This window comes from Doryrhamphus excisus, linkage group LG11, assembly GCF_037039965.1.
Source record: "Doryrhamphus excisus strain RoL-2023G ecotype Guam linkage group LG11, RoL_Dexc_Guam_v1.1, whole genome shotgun sequence".
Lineage (NCBI taxonomy): Eukaryota > Metazoa > Chordata > Actinopteri > Syngnathiformes > Syngnathidae > Doryrhamphus > Doryrhamphus excisus.
Window position 1 is genome coordinate 9,388,092 of NC_136367.1, and position 17,465 is coordinate 9,405,556.

General features: G+C 47.3%; 2 non-coding genes across 2 annotated transcripts; both read left to right on the forward strand.

Moving 5' to 3' along the window:
• Positions 1–2,794: 2,794 nt before the first annotated feature.
• Positions 2,795–2,868, forward strand: trnat-ugu (transfer RNA threonine (anticodon UGU)). Its single transcript has one exon. It is a non-coding gene; the product is annotated as a tRNA-Thr (tRNA).
• A 12,833-nt stretch (positions 2,869–15,701) lies between these two features.
• trnav-uac (transfer RNA valine (anticodon UAC)) lies at positions 15,702–15,774 on the forward strand. The gene has a single exon. It is a non-coding gene; the product is annotated as a tRNA-Val (tRNA).
• Positions 15,775–17,465: the final 1,691 nt, after the last annotated feature.

The window sequence follows — 17,465 nt, forward strand, 5'->3', positions numbered from 1 at the left end:
CTTCCCGTCTGCTGTCAGCCTCATCAACAAGGCCCGGAACCCCACCTGACACTCTTCACACCCCACCTCTGCCTCATCCTGCCACTTTGACACTTTCATTATATGCGTTACATTAACGCTCAGTTTGGACTCATAGGAAAAACAATCAGACTGCACTTCCGGAATAACAAACAAAAACAGACTGTGTACATATATTTATACTGTTATTCTGTATATTTTGTATTTTCTTATTTGTATTTCATATTTTGTATTTCTCATTCTTTTTTAATAGATGTGTATGCACCTACTATACCAAAACAAATTCCTAGTATGTGCTTGATCATATGTACATGGCAATAAACCTTTTCTGATTCTGATTCTGATTCTGATTCGCTGAGGCAAAAACTCTGACAAGGGAGGAGTTTGGAGAAGCCATGGAAAATGACTTCCGGACGGCTTCGAAGAGATTCTGGACCACCATCCGGCGTCTCGGGAAAGGAAAGCAGAGTTGGACTTGGACCGGTCAAAGCTTGTCAGCATCACAACTGACGGGGGCTCCTAGTATGGTGGGTGTGTCTCGTGGTCTAATAGGACGCATGAACCGGGAGATGGAATAACGGGGTCTCACTGCCCCGCTATAAGTCCACTGCTTAATTCACCAGCAAGCGCTGTGCTGCAAAGTGTTGAAGTGGGATTCTGTCATGAAGGTTGTGGTGTCATGCATTAACTTCATCAGAGCAACGGGACTTAAACACAGGCAGTTCCAACAATTCCTGTCTGAACTGGAATCTGCGCACGGCGATGTGCTGTACTACACAGAGGTCCGATGGTTGAGCCGGGGCAGAGTTCTGAGGCGTTTTTACGAGCTGCTACCCGAAATTAACACATTTCTTCATTCTAAGGACAAAACGGTCCCAGAGCTGATCGACCCAGAATGGAAATGGCACCTTGCATTTTTAACAGACGTGACTGAAATTCTGAACAGCCTCAACCTGCAGCTACAAGGTCAGAGGAAACTCATCTGCGACATGTATTTGCACATAAAAGCATTTGAGGTGAAACTGGCGCTGCTTTTGGAAGTGAAGAAGCACAACTTCATCCATCTCCCTGCAACCCAAAACCTCTCTGCAAAGAACCCAGCGGTCCCGTTCCCAACAGACAAGTGCGTGGAAGCGCTAGAAATGCTGAAGGCGGAGTTCGATGTGCGATTCTGTGAACTTCACGTTAATGCAAAGGAAATCCGTCTTTTCCAGAACCCTTTTGTTGCCGACATCAATGAAGCCCAGCCTTCTTATCAGTTTGAGTTGGCCGAGTTACAGAACTGTGATGTTCTGAAAGACCCATTCAAGCACGGCAGTCTCATTCACTTCGATGCCGCCCTCCCAAACGACACGTACCCTAACATAAAAAACATGCAATGAAGATGTCCACACTTTTTGGCAGCCCGTATATCTGCGAGCAAACTTTTTCTCACATGAAACTCCTGAAAACACCGATGAGATCAAGACTGACAGATGAACATCTGCATCAGTGTTTGAGACTGGCTGTGACCAGAATGGAACCGGACATTGAACTCCTCACCAGCCAGATGCAGGCCCACAGCTCACACTGATGAACATACATAGGTAAGTTCTCTTTTCTAACTTGAATGAGTCATTCTGAGTATAAACAAATATAATCATAATAAGATCTACTGGGATAAAATCCATCTCTACAACCATACTGGTAGTGAAATGTATTGTGCTGTGTAGGTGCTGTATCACTTAGTTCTGTTTCTCAGCCTGCTTGCTGTGTGGTTTTCACAGGGAAGTTGATGAGAGAGAGAGCTGCAAACAGCGATGTCTACAAGCCTACTGGAACCTACACAAAAGGATTATAAAAGGCACACAATAACTTTGAGAGACTGTACATATGACTCATTTAAATAAGAGATTCTGCTCTGACAACGAAGCTGAACTTTTACCTGTTAAGATTGTGCATGGCACAACAGAAAATTAATGTTCCATGGCCTTTTTTTCTGTGAAGACCCCAGAGAGAGTTATTTGGTTATTATTTATTTCATAATTGTGTTGTTATATATTTCCTGACTTTGTTTTTTCTTTGAAGTCCCCAGAGAGAGTATTTGGTTATTATTTATTTCACAAATAGTATTATTTATTTTATTAATAGTGTTATTATTTATTTCCGACTTATTTTTTCTGTGAAGATCCCGGAAAGGGTTATTAATATTTGGTTTCGTGTGGCTTTCTGGAAAACAATTAATGTTTATGTTTAGACACCCATGCAATCGTTACATTTTCTGCTACAAACTGACCCCGGCCCCCCATCAAAGCAGGCAAAAGTTATGTGGCCCTCACAGGAAAAAGTTTGGGGACCCCTGGTGTAGTGGTTAGCATGTTTGCCTTACATGCAAAAGGTCCCTAGTTGGAAACTGGGTGGAAGCAAGGCCGTTCAATTCCTTCTTTTACAAAAAAATCAAGGTGACAAATGGGAACAAGGATATGTGCTTGATCCCTGAAGGTGTGTACACGGGCTTCTGTCCCCAGTTTGGACACACAATCCATATTTCCCGGATGACTGATCAGGTGCATCACTGCCCTGCACGAAGGGGCTTATAGGAAGGAGGTGGCTGCTGTGGTGTCGTTGCATGCAAACAACATCCTCATCCTTGGCACAGCGAAGACCAAGGAGGAGAATAATCGTCGATTCGGTCCGCTTACACTGGCAGGATTTCACAAGTCCTGTTGAAAGCCTGGCCACTGGTGTGGTTTCCGTCATGCAGTGGTTCGCCTAACACTGAAGACACTCCTTCACCGGTGCTGTGGCTTAGTTGGTCAAAGTACCTGTCTTGTAAACAGGAGGTCCTGGGTTCAAATCCCAGCAGTGCCTTGCATATGTGTTTCAACGACTCCATTTTTTCTCTCCAACATTTCAAGTAAATGTTTTGAATCAGACGTCTTGTTCTGTGGAAGAAATATCCATCATTTCTGATGTCATATGTAGCATAAATGTCATATGTACTACAATGCTCTCGACAAAGGCAAAAACATTGTGAATTTGGACATTTGCGGGGCTAAGAAAACAGACCACATTAGCAAAACAAAAGAGGTTCGGGTCTAACATTTAAGGGAAGCGCTCTGCTATCTGAGGTAATTCCCCTGCTGCTACAATGTTGGCAGAGAAGGTCCAGTCACAGAACTAATTTGGTTCCTTTGCTGGAGTACGTCCAAAGTGACACTGTCTCTGCCTTTCCGAGTGCAGACATAAAACAGTCCCTGGTGGTCTCGTGGCTAGGATTCGGCGCTCTCACCGCCGCGGCTGGGGTTCGATTCCCGGTCAGGGAATTGACATTTGGGTAGGTTTTGACTGGAGATAGGATTTGTCTTCGGTCACGGTCGAATGGTTGGGGTCATCTTGAAGCTCACACCGTTGTCATCCTGAGGCGACTGACAACAGAAATATAAACAAAACATGGACACACTATGGACTACACAATAAGACAAGGTCCTCGACTGCTGTCAGGACTGGGTTTAGGGTGAGACAGAGCATTTGTCGGATGCTCAGAGATAGATCCTTGTTAGAATAGAATGAATATAGCTTCAGTTATCACCCTTATATCCATTTGCTTAGACAATAGAAAGAGTGTTTGAATGTGCTGAAGAAGAAATGTTCCTGTGACCCTGATCAGAGACCCCCAGCAACCTCCAGGTTCTGGAGGTGCCTGGATGCGCCAACCGCAACCCTGCAGATGTTCATGTTAATCCTGCAAGAATGTGTCAAGATAAGAACTCATAAAACAATAAAAGTAATTGCTCTCACATACACACACATACACATAGAGAAACAAATACAGCTCGTGCAACGACCATGTAGTAGGGATCCCCGAAATGGAATAAAAAGAGAGGAGTGTGAACTGCATATTCAGAGTGGAGCGGCATGTCACGGGGTATGTGGTTTCACTCTCCTCGCTGCAAGCAACTTTGAATATTGTTGTCTGTCTCTTCTGTATTTCTGTAATAAAGTGTTTTTACTAGTGTCACATGAGTTTGAACCTGACACAGCTTCAGCCAAAGCAAAGCCAGGTAAAAACGTAATCATGTGTCCCTTTGTTGGAATAGTTGCATCTTGTGCCTGTAGTGACACTGCCTGCAGCGACGGTTATTTCACCACCACCACCTGCTCATACCCCGTTGGAGCAGCAGCAACCACCTCCTGTGTCAAAAAAACTCAAACAAAAACCATGTCTGTGCTGTGGCCAACCAAAATCAAAATATCAAGTGGATGGGACATCAACCATGACGTTCATCAACAAGGCCCTGTCAGATACTCTTATTGCTGAAGAAGGTCTGACAGACCCTAAGATGCCGTTTAAAGATTTCAGTCAAACAGACTTCTTCCAGCGAGAGGTGGATGAGACAAGAAAGAGGGTGGAGGAAAAACAGCAGAAGAAGAGAAAGAGGGAGGAATCTCCTCCACCCCCTGTCCGAAAGTGCCTCTGCAGCATGCAGGCGGACCTGATCAACAATCTGGGTACCATCGCCAAGTCTGGCACCAAGGCCTTCATGGAGGCTCTGCAGGCCGGAGCGGACATCTCCATGATCGGTCAGTTTGGCGTGGGGTTCTACTCGGCTTACCTGGTGGCTGAGAAGGTGAAGGTGATCACCAAGCAGAAAAGCCCCCGCATCCACGCTGGCTTCAGAGAAGTACATCTACTGCCCTGCCAAAGTGTTCTCCATCTATAGAGAGCACAGGATGGAAAAAGAGATGAGCTGGAGGGAGTTCCAGGCCTCTCCTTTCTATGAAAAGGAGAAACAAAGGCGGCAAAATAAGTGAACAATATGTATATTCATTATTCATAACTGCTTACATGTAGATTTTTTTTTCATTATTTAGAGTGTTCTTGAGTGTGGCAACCTGATAAATAAATATTCTTTGTTACATTGCATTGATTTTGTATTTTATTCCAAGCACTGGTATCAATATAAGCCTGATGGGAATAATTTGTAATTACATTTGTAATTAATTGGAAAAAAAATAATATTGTGGAGAAGAAAACTGTGACTTGACTGATGGCTTGGACGGGATTCAAATACCTGACTTCATTTCTCCAAAGTCTCTCTGCTTGTCTAACATCTGTATCGCATCCTGATTGGCTGGCAGCAAATGTCAACAACACAAGCGCGGCCCGGCCAATGCTCTGACCAATTGCACAGAGACTACATCAGCATCACTGCAGTCAGGTTTCAATAAGTTTCTACTTATAACTTACTTATAAGTGCTGTCCACCTTAACTCTGAGGTGGTCCGGTCTGTTACTTTTCAGGTGTCATTCTGAGTTCTGCCCTTTTGCAGGAAAAAGAGCCTTTGTACTTTTCACATGAACTCTAAAGAAAGGTACAAGCTGAGAGACACTGCATTGGCCAGGAATTGGACCCGAGCCGCCCGCTTGGCAAGCGAGAAGTCTACCACTGAACCACCAATGCCACATGGGGTTGCATTCTCAGAGAAAAAAAATTAAACTGTCAAGTGGATGAGCCTATGCAAAGTGGCACTGAATGACAAAACATCACAATGTCATACTCTTTGGACTTAGCACCTTCTGACATAACGGGATCCACAACAATCATGTCAGGTGTGGATGCACCGTAGCCTCGTCTTTGAAGGGCAAGTGACAAAAAGAGGTACGTGGATCAAAATTCAGCTGCCAAAGGTCACGGACCAAGCACCCAGGTACTGCTGGGCTTTGAACCCAGGATCTCGTTTCTTAGACAGGCACTTTCACCAGCTAAGCCATAGCGCCAGCTGAGCATGTCTACCTGGCAATGCTGCCTTTGATTTTGTTTGACAACACAACAAAGCAGTGGCTCAACACACAACACAAGACTTGGACACACAAGGGTCTGGAAATGGTCCCTGGGACTGACACAAATAACTAGGCTGTTAATCTGGACTAACATAACATAATACCCACATGGGAAACAAAACGCAGAGTGTGTGAATGCCTTTTAAAAAGTGGACTCTGGAGGGTCAGGGTGGCCGAGCGGTCGAAGGCGGCGCCTTCAGGTTGCAGTCTCTAATGAGGCGTGTGTTTGAATCCCACTCCTGACAGCTTCTTGCATCTTGAAGTGGCGTCACCCTTCATTCTAGAGTGGCCGAGGCTGTTACTCCTGGGCAGTAAACCAGGGGTGCTTTTCAAAATGTCTGCTGCTGAAAAGTGTACAAAGAAGACCTATTGTATCCTGGGGTCTTGCATTTCTCCTGAAAACAGTCTTTGTACCTCAACATGACCTCTGATGAAAAAGTATGGGAATACCAGTAGAGGACTGCTGGAATTGGAACCAATGAGCCCCTCTTTGCTAGACATGTAATTTGACCAACTAAAGCATCGTGCCTGTGAAGCATGCAAACTTGACAATGGTGCCTTTAGTAGAAAAGGAAATCCTGTGCATCTGGCACGAACACAAAAACAGTTCACCAATGGGGAAAAATGTTCACACAAGGGAGGGAGACCAAAGTGTCAGTTGTTACCTGTGAAACACCCTCGAGAGGTAAAGAAAACAGCATGTCAAAGCAGAGCGTCAACAAACCTCTTGGTCACCAAGACTGCAAGGAGCAGATCAATGGGGCAGTGGACCCCATTATCCTCTACCCAAAATTTAGACCACAAGTGCAGAGAATGTGGACCGTGAAGGAACAACAAAAACCCCCGTTGACAACACCCCGCCCCTCATAACCCCCCGACCCCATAACCAACAGCACAGAGCCCAGTGAACTGCGAAACACCCCCATCAAGGCCACCAACCAACCAGGGAAATGTAAAGAAAACAGCATTGGACGGAGAATGCGGTCCGTTAAGGATGAGTTAGTCGATTTGAGCTGGAAACATTTGATGCAATGGTGTCCTGTGGTCGGTTAGCTCAGGAGCGTGGTGCTAATAAAGCCAAGGTTATGGGTTCACCCCCCGTACTGACCACTCTTCTTTATCTGCTCCAGGAACAACAAAAGCCCACGGCGAAAACCCATCGGGCCCCATAAACAACAGCGCACAACCCAATCAACTGCGAAACACCTCCATCAAGGCCGCCAACCGACCGGGGAAAGGTCAAGAAAACAGCATGGCAAAGCAGAGCGGTGGCAACCCTCTCGCGCACCGTGACTGCATGAAGCAATGGGGGCGGCTACCCCATTGTCCTCTACCCAAAATTTAGACCCCGAGTGCAAAGAATGCGGACCGTGAAGGAACAACAAAAGCCCACGTCGGCAACACCCCGCCCTCATAACCAACAGGACGCCGGGTTGTACAAATTGGGAACCTGTGGAAACGGTAATGCACATAAATTTACCTTTCGCCACTGTGCTGCTGAATATAAGCTTACCTTTGACCTCTGTAACCTCGGGGTGCGCTATGGCAAATGGCGTACAATTAGCCAATAAAACAAAGGATTCCTTGTAGAATTTAGGCAATCGATCCCGCTACCTCTCACATGCAGAGCAAGCGCTATACCATTTGAGCTAATTCCCCTGCTTTTCCTGAATTGGCAGAGAAGGTCCAGTCTCAGAACTTTATTGGTTCTTGAATTAACTCAGAGCAAATGACTACTGGATCATGGGAGGGAGCAAAGCAGTGGCTCAACATATTTGACAGTGCATTCCATGTCGGAAAGCTCGAGGAGCCACGGAGGAACAAAAGATGGCTGACTTACCTCAAGACCGCATTGAGCCTTCTCCAACAATTACCTATGGTGGCATGGATTGTTTTGGCCCATTTCACACAAAACAAGGGTGTAAAGAACAAAAACAGTACGGTCTACTATTCACTTGTCTATGTTCTGGAGGTGTTCACATAGAGATGCTGGAGGATATGACCACTGACTCATTCATCAATGCCCTAAGATGCTTCATTGCCATCAGAGGTGCTGTTTGGCACATCCGATCAGATCACGGAACATACTTAGTTTGAACTAAAAATGAAATGGAAAAGTCACTAAAGGAAATAAACACAGAAAGAGTAACAGAATACCTGGCAGACAAGCAATGCAACTTTGTCATAAATGCAAGCCATATGGGTGTTTGGGAGCGCCAGATCAGAACCATCAGAAGCGTGCTCATTTCAGTCCAAGCAAACAGTGCTGGCAGGTTGAGTGACAGTTCCTTGAGAACCTTACTTTATGAAGCCATGTCTGTTGTGAATAATCGCCCTCTTACTGTGGACAATGTAAACAACCCATGTGTCTGGAACCACTGACACCTAACCACCTGATTACCGTGTAGTCATCTATTCCCATGCCACCACGTGTTTCCAAGATGGCGCCGCGGACGGCTGCTTCGGTGTGTTGGTCCTCCAGCACCTGGCCTCCGCAGGAACCTATGCTAGTATCCTGTTTGTGGACTTCAGCTCTGCCTTCAACACCATCCTCCCAACTCTGCTCCAGGAGAAGCTCTCCCAGCTTAGCGTGCCTGACTCCACCTGCAGGTGGATTACAGACTTCCTGTCTGACAGGAAACGCGTGAAGCTGGGGAAACACATCTCAGATACAAAAACCGTCAGCACCGGATCCCCCCAGGGCTGCGTTCTTTCTCCTCTGCTTTCTCCCTGTACACAAACAGTTGCACCTCCAGTCACCAGTCTGTCAAGCTCCTGAAGTTTGCGGACGACACCACCCTCATCGGATTCATCTCTGACGGTGACAAGTTCGCCTACAGGTGGGAGTTTGACCATCTGGCGACTTGGTGCAACCTGAACAACCTGGAGCTCAACGCCCTAAAAACAGTGTAGATGGTTGTGGACAACAGGAAGAACTCAGCCTCTCCTGTCCCCATCACCCTCTGTGACTCTACAATTGACATTGTGGAGTCCTTCCGCTTCCTGGGTACCATCATCTCCCAGGACCTCCAGTGGGAGCCGAACATCAGCTCCATCATCAAGAAGGCACAGCAGAGGATGTACTTCCTACGTTCCTACGGCAGCTGAAGAAATTCAGCCTGCCAAAGACAATGATGGTGCACTTCTACACATCCATCATTGAGTCCATCCTCACCTCATCCATATCCATCTGATACGCTGCTGTCACTGCTAAGGACAAGGGCAGGCTGCAGCGTGTCATTCGGTCTGCAGAGAAGGTGATTGACTGTAATCTCTCGTCCCTCCGGGATCTGGACGCCTCCAGGACCCTGAGGCGTGCAGAAAGGATTGTGGCCGATCCCTTTCACCCCGGACACAGTCTCTTTGAGAGGAGGCTGCGGTCCATCAGGACCAAAACCTCACGCCACAAGAACAGTTTCTTCGTGTCTGCTGTCAGCCTCATCAACAAGGCCCGGAACGCCCCCTGACACTGTTCACACCCCACCTCTGCCTCACCCTGCCACTTTGACACTCTATATGCATTAAATTAACGCTCAGTTTGGACTCTTAGGAAAAACAGACTGCACTTCCGGAATAACAAACAAAAAACAGACTGCGTACATATATTTATTCTGCATTCTGTATATTTTGTATTTTCATTTTTTAATAGATGTGTCTGCACCTACTTCACCAAAACAAATCCCCAGTCGAGGTCAGCAGGCCCCGTCTCCACTGTAAACAGTGTGGACTGGGCACTGCTTCCCTTTTCCCTGGCGCCGGACGGTTTGCCAGAACCCCTTCGAGGCCGACGGAAAGTCGTGCTCCATGGCCTCACCGAATTCCTCCCACACCCGAGTTTTTGCCTGGACAAGCGCCGAAGCCGCGAACCGTTTGGCCTGACAGTACCTGTCAGCTGCTTCCGGAGTCCCACAAGCCATCAATGCTGGATAGGACTCCTTCTTCAGCTTGACGGCGGCCCTGACCTCTGGTGTCCACCATCGGGTTCGGGGCCTGCCGCCACGACTGGCGCCAACCGCCTTGCGGCCGCAGCTCCGGTCAGCCACCTCAGCAATGGAGGCACGGAATATGGCCCATTCGGACTCAATATCCCGGTCCTCCCCCGGGATGCACGTGAAGCTCTGCCAGAGGTGAGAGTTGAAGACTCGATGAACGGGAGACTCTGCCAGACGTTCCCAGCACACCCTCACTACTCGTTTGGGTCTACCAGGTCTGTCCAGCATCCTCCCCCGCCATCTAACCCAACTCATCACCGGGTGGTGATCAGTTGACAGCTCAGCCCCTCTCTTCACCCGCCTGTCCAGAACATGCGGATGCAGGTCTGATGACACGACTACAATGTCGATCATAGACCTGCAGCCCTAGAGTGTCCTGGTGCCAAGTGCACCAGGACATCCCTATGTTCGAACATGGTGTTAGTTATGGACAAACTGTGGTTCGCACAGAAGCCCAATAACATCACACCGCCCGGGTTCAGATCAGGTAGGCCGTTCCTCCCAATCACGGCCCTCCAGGTCACACTGTCATTGCCCACATGGGCGTTGAAGTTTTCCAGTAGAACGACGGAGTCACCAGGACTCCAAAAAGACCGGGTACTCCGAACTGCCGTTTGGCGCGTACGCCCAACTGACAGTTAGGACCTTTTCCCCAGCCCGAAGGCGTAGAGAAATTACCCTCTCGTTCACTGGGGCTGACTCCACCACAGAGGCACCAAGCCTATTGATAAGCCTACACCAGCTCGCTGCCTCTCCCCTGCAGCAACTCCAGAGTGGAACAAGGTCCAGTCCCTCTCAAGGAGTTTGGTTCCGGAACCCAAACTGTGGGTCGAGGTGAGTCCGACTATGTCTAGTCGGAATATCTCAACCTCTTGCACAAGTTCAGGTTCCTTTCCCACCAGGGAAGTGACATTTCATGTCCCAAGAACCAGTTTTTGGCCACCGAAGACCAGGTCACCCATGCACCCGCCCTTGACCGCCACCCAACACGCAATGCACCGGACCCTTATGCTTGCCCCCATAGGTGGTGGGTCTAGGAGGGGGAGATCCCATGTGGCTGGGGGTGAAGGCCTGATCACCAGGCGCTCACCTGCGAGCCCCTACCCCGGGCCTGGCTCCAGGGTGAGGCCCCGGTATCCCACATCTGGGCGAGGTACGGTTCCTCCTCCTCCGTCACCTCCTCAGTGGCAAAGCTTCGGGGTGGACAAGTTCCGCCCGGAATTCCTCAAGGCTCTGGATGTTGAGGGACTGTCTTGGCTGGCACGTCTCTTCAACATTGCATGGAAGTCAGGAACAGTATCTTTGGATTGGCAGACCGGGGTGGTGGTCCCCCTTTTCAAGAAGGGTGACCGGAGGGTGTGTTCCAACTATAGGGGATCACACTCCTCAGCCTGCCTGGGAAAGTCTATTCCAGGTAGCTGGAGGGAAGGGTACGACCGTTGGTCGAACCTCTGTTACAAGAGGTCCAATGCGGTTTTCGTCCTGGTCATGGAACACTGGACCAGCTCTACACTCACGAGGGTGCTGGAGGGTGCATGGGAGTTTGCCCAACCAGTCTACATGTACTTTACAGATCTGGAAAAGGCATTCGACCGTGTCCCTCGTGGCGTACTTTGGGGGGGGATTGGTGGCGCGCTACTACGTGGTATCTGGTCCTTGTACAAACGGGGCAGGAGTCTGGTTGGCATTGTCAGTAGTAAGTCAAGCCTGTTTCCGGTAAACGTTGGCCTCTGCTAAGGCTGCCCTTGTGCCCGATTCTGTTCACAATTTTCATGGACAGAATTTCTAGGCGCAGCCAAGGTGTTGAGGGAATCTGTTTCAGGGGCCTTAGAATCTCATCTCTGCTATTTGCAGATGATGTGGTTCTTATGGCCTCTACGGGCTGTCACCTTCAGCGCTTACTGGGACGGTTTGCATCTGAGTGTGAAGCGTCTGGGATGAGACTCAGTACCTCCAAATCAGAGGCCATGGTTCTCAGTTGTAAAAGGGTGGAGTGCTCCCTCCGGGTTGGGAATGAGGTCCTACCCCAGGTGGAGGAGTTTAAGTATCTCGGGGTCTTGTTCACGAGTGAGGGAAAGTGGGAGCGTGAGGTCGACAGACGGATCGGCGCAGCCTCGGCAGTAATGCGGTTGCTGTAACGGACCGTCGTGGTTAAAAAAGCTCTCAATTTACCGGTCGATCTATGTTCCCACCCTCACCTATGGTCATGAGCTTTGGGTCATGACCGAAAGAATGACATCTCCCTACTAAGACTGCTGCCCCCCGTGACCTGGACCTGGATAAGCGGAGGAAAATGGATGGATGGATGGACTTGTATACTAAAATGAGATGGAGATAATTGCAATATTTGTCGGAATAGTTCTGGAACAAATGGTGGAAGGAGTATCAGACCAACATTGCTCTGAGACAAAGATGGCATACGCCAAGAAGAAACATGCAAGTTGGAGATGTGGTGATCGTCAAAGAGGAGGAGGTTCCCCGAAACGAACGGAAACTGGCTGGGATTCTTCAAGTCCATAAGGGTGACAATGGACTAGTGAGGACAGTTGCGGTGTTTCACGATGCTTCAATGTCCCGCAATGGCGTGTGAATGCACTCAAGAGCAATAAATGCATCGAGAACAGCAGTAAAGGAAGCGTGAACTCTTTACTGGACCAGGTCAGCTAAGGAACAAAGACAATACATCTGCAAGCTCTTCAAAGGACACGCAAAGAGCACAGCCATAGCAGAGGATGGTTTCGATCCATCGCCCTCTGGGCTATGGGCCCAGCACGCTACCGCTGCGCCACTCTGCTGCCAACATCTGTACAAGCTTTGTGCGGCTCCTTTTTAGTGTCCTCTGTTGTCAGTGAACCTCACAAGGTCACAGTTTTTTTTCCCTGATCAGGGCACCGTTTTAGGTTGGGTGGATGAGCGATCGAAGGGGCCAGATTAAGGTTCCTTACGCTCAGGAGGCTCTGGTTGAAATCCCACAGCTGGCATTTTCCTGGTCAGCTCCATTATCCACGACTGGAATGATTTGGCAGCAAAAGACTGTCAGATTGTACAAGACACCTGAACACCTTGAGAAGAAGATTAAGAGAGGTTTTGTTCTAATGAGAAGGGTTTGTTTAACCGGACTGGTTGTTGCAACCGCAACCCGACTCAAGGTTCAACGTGACATTGTGACATACAAAAGAGGAACTCCCCGTCAGGGAATCGAACCCCAGTCTTCCCAGTCAGAGCGAAAGGCCACTATGAATGTAATATACTTTTGTCCGGGGGTGGCGCTGTGGCGTTCATCCCCACTATGGATGTAATATACATTTGTCCAGGAGTGGCGCTGTGGTTGCTTCTGCTCCACCCACCACATCCATCCTGAACTTCAGGTAACACAGCACAATTGCTTTTTCCGAGCGAGCGACGAGACGACGCGACAAAAACAACAAACAAATGACAGTAAAAAAATATATTGTCTTTTGCATTTCAGGCTACAGAAAAATATTTTGTCTTTGAACTGTTCTGTTTAAATATTTAGCCTTTGAACTGTTCTGTATAGTGTTTAAATTGCTTTCATGTTTCTCTACGTGGGTTTGTGGCGCTATTGTTCGCTATTTTCCGACCCCGTATACCTATTATATGCATTAGCGACAGTTATTTGGACAAATATAACGATAGCTCACAAGACTTATGTTTTTTTTGTAAGTACAATGTTATAGTTGTTCATGGATAAGTACATATCATCTGTTAAATTGAACTCTTATGAGCTATTGTAAAGTGAACAAAGAAAGTCAACAAACAAACATGAATGTAGTTGTTGCGATACCATTTAAGTATGGATGATAGTTTATAGACATTGTTTTAGTCTGTAAATGTTCTTGGAAAAGAAAAGCTCATATATGACAACAATACATATATTTCATACATGTTGCTATCACATACTGTAACCTGTACTTGTATTCATGGTTTTGGATAATAATACACTATATTATTTCATTATTTCTGTCACTGTATTCTGATTGGCTGGCAGCAAATATCAACAACACCCGCGCGGCCCCCGCATGGCAGGCAAGAATTCTACCATTGAACCACCAATGCCTGCGTAGGCACAGTGGAATTGCGTTGCAGGTCACTGGGAAGATATTTGTCTCAAAGGACCATTTGGTTCCGAATTTGTGTCCGTCAAAAAATCCCAACAGTGTACAGTGTCTTCTCCAAAGGACCCCTGGTTTCCAGTTGATGGGGTTTGACTTGATTCCTTGTGAGTGTCTGGTGGTCTAGTGTCTAGGATTTGATCCTCTCACCACCGCGGTAGGGGTTCGATTCCAGATCAGGGAATTGACATTTGGATAGGTTTTGACTGGAGATAGGATTTGTCATTTATAACAGTAGGAAAGAGAATTATTCCCTGTGTGTGCATCTCCTTGGTCTTCTCTGTGTTGAGGATGAGGTTGTTGTTTGCACACAATGACACTTCCTACCCAGAAGCGCCTTTGTGCAGGCCAGCACCAGTGGGGCGTCGTGCGGGAAATATGGACCGCAGGTATTTGTCCATACCGTGGCTTGTTGGTCGAGCTGATAATTCTAGCCTTGGGTGTGAGAGGTCTTGGATTCAATTCCCTTCCTGGAATTGAATCAAACATCTAACATCAAAAGCACTGCGACACAATCTAACATCAAAACATCTAACATCAAAAGCACTGCGACACAATTGATCAATCCAACTCACACAATGCCAATTTAGGTGGTCATCCAAGTAATCCTGGACATTTGATGGAAATTCCCAGCGACAAACAGGCTCTTTGCACTGACCGGGGCTTGTTGGTCTACTTGTATGAGTCTGCCCTTGGACCGGGTTTTGACTTTTTAAATCACAATTTCTCGAAAAAGAATCAGTGAAGTTCACTCAACTCTAATGTCATCTGACACTGTGTACTTAAGGACCCGACAATGTCTGTGGGCTTGCAGGACCTTGATGTTTCTCTTTTTTCCAGAAGATATTTGGCTAGTCCATGTGGGCAGTTTAAGACCCGGGGCTTCTTTATCTCTGTCCATAGCGAGGTCAAGTATAGTATGCTAGAACATTTCTGCTTTGTGAAAGCAACAAAGCAATGGCCAAACAATGAACAACTATGTGTACAGACGTAGACCGGATGGTTCTGGCATGAGGTGGTCGGGTGTGTTGCACCAGCCTAAATACATCCCGTACACTACCGTGCCACCCTGCTTATTTAGAGAAAGCAAAGCAGAAATCTTGTTTCCATGAACTGGGACCTTTCGCGTGTCATGCAAATGTGATAACCACTACACTATGGAAACCACAAGAGGTGCCGGACCAGGTACACAGCGACAAAGTACGTGGCGCAGACACAGCTTCACACGGCCCCGACTCTTAGCCCCGACTGAAAAAGCAGAATGCCACCTTTGCAGCTGAAATAGCTCACTTAGGAGAGCTTAGACTGAAGTTTGAGAGGTCTGTGGTTCAAGCCCGGTTTTCAACACAATCCCTGTTAACGTTGCGATTTTGCAAAGGACCTTAACTTCATTCTTCAAAAGGCCACCCATCCAGACAACGTTAGAGGAGGTTACAAGCCAAACCATTTATTCCAAGGGCACAGTTTGAGTCCATCAAGACATCAAGGTCAGCCCGAGAGTGGCTGAGGTGTTTCTTTCACAGCTAGCTTTTAAACCTTTTAAGCCATGATGGTAATTTCTTGTTTTGTTGAAGAAAAGCCCATTATTTCAGGAACATGTAATATGAACTACAATTTACAAAAAAAAACTACAAAAGGAGAAATCTTTGTCAATTTGCACAATTGTCAATCTGCCCCCAATTTGGATACATCGTTGGGTTTCATTGTTTGGCAACTGCTTTGCTCAAAAGCCGAGGTTTCCATAGTGTAGTGGTTATCAAGTTTGCCTTACACGCAAAAAGTCCCCAGTTCGAAACTGGGTGGAAACATGGCAGTTCAATTCCTTCGTTTACAGAAAAATCAAGGTGACAAATGGGAACAATTTCATGTGCTTGTTTTCTGAAGGTGTGTACACGAGCATCTGTCACCAGTTTGAATGGCATTACATCTTGGACCTGGATGATTTACTCTCTGTTATATTTAACTGTCACATGTTAACCTCTCGACATCCATTGCAGCCTGGTCATCCTGGCATCCTAGAAGTGGGATTCCCCCATCTGCGGTCCCTTCTCCACGTTTCTTTTTCCCTCATGGGTTTTGAGTTTGTCCTTGCCCTGATGGGGGTTCAGATCAGGGATGTTGTCTATTGTCTATCATCTCCTGTATCTACTGGTGCCTGCTTGTTAAGCCATTTGAGGCTCTTTTGTGATTAAGGGCTATACAAATAAACTTGACTTGACCACCAGGGACTGCATTCTGGCTGTACTCAGAAAGGTAGTGACAGTGTCGCTTTGACGTACTCCAGCAAAAGAACCAAAATAGTTGTGAGACTGGACCTTCTCTGCCAACAGTACAACAGCGGGGGAATTAGATCAAACGGTAGAGCACTTGCTTAGCATGTGAGAGGTAGCGGAATCAATGCCTGCATTCTCCAAGGACTCATTTGCTTTTTGTACAAGAGATGTTGGGATCGAAAATGATCCCAATAAGGACAAGGATCTATCTCTCAGTGTCAGACAAATACCCCAAACCTTATCCTGGCCGCATTCTCAAGCTCCAATCCTTATTTCTACACCATATACAGCCATAGGTCTCACCATAAACTGAGTCCTGACTGCATTCTCCAGTCTTGCACCTTGTCTTGTTGTGTAGTATTCGCGAGAAACTGGAGTCTTTCATCAATTGAAATGTTTTATTTGTATTGCTGTCATCAGGCGCTTCATGACAGCAGTTCAGAGATGACCCTAACCATTCGACCGAGGCCAAAGACAAATCCTATTTACAGTCATAACCGGTCCAAACGTCAGCTCCCTGACCGGGAATCGAACCCGGTCCGCGGCAGTGAGAGTGCTGAATCCTAGCCACTAGACCACTCACTGCACTCAGAAAGGTAGTGACAGTGTCACGTTGACATACAAAAGAACCAAAATAGTTGGTTATAAGGTCCAAGGTGGTCGGTGCCTGTCGTGGCGGTAATCCTAGAACCTGTTGGTGGATACCATTGGTGAGGGAGGCCGTCAAGCTGAAGGAGTTCTATTGGGCCTTTGTGGCTCATGGGACTTCAGCTGACAGGAACCGACAGGCCAAGCGGTCCGCAGCTTCGACATTCACTGAGGCAAAAACTCTGACATGGCAGGAGTTTGGAGAAGCCATGGAGAATGACTTCTGGACGACTTCGAAGAGATTCTGGACCACCATCCGGCATCTCGGGAAAGGAAAGCAGTGCCGAGTGAAGTTATATCAACTTTAATGTAATCCAACAGCGTGTACTTCAGGACCCTGGAACACACTTGCAGGTTCCATGGTGTAATGGTGAGCACTCAGGACTCTGAATCCAGTGATCCAAGTTCAAGTCTTTGTGGAACCTTTTTGCCCTGCAGCAATCGTGTGTTTGGACTGTGTCTTCCTTTCACAGTAAGTGTATGATGACTTATTTACTTACTCTACAAGTCAGTGGTAACCGTGGATGAGGATGAGTTCCATAAATGACGTGAATGCCTGTGACAGCTGATGTCAAGGA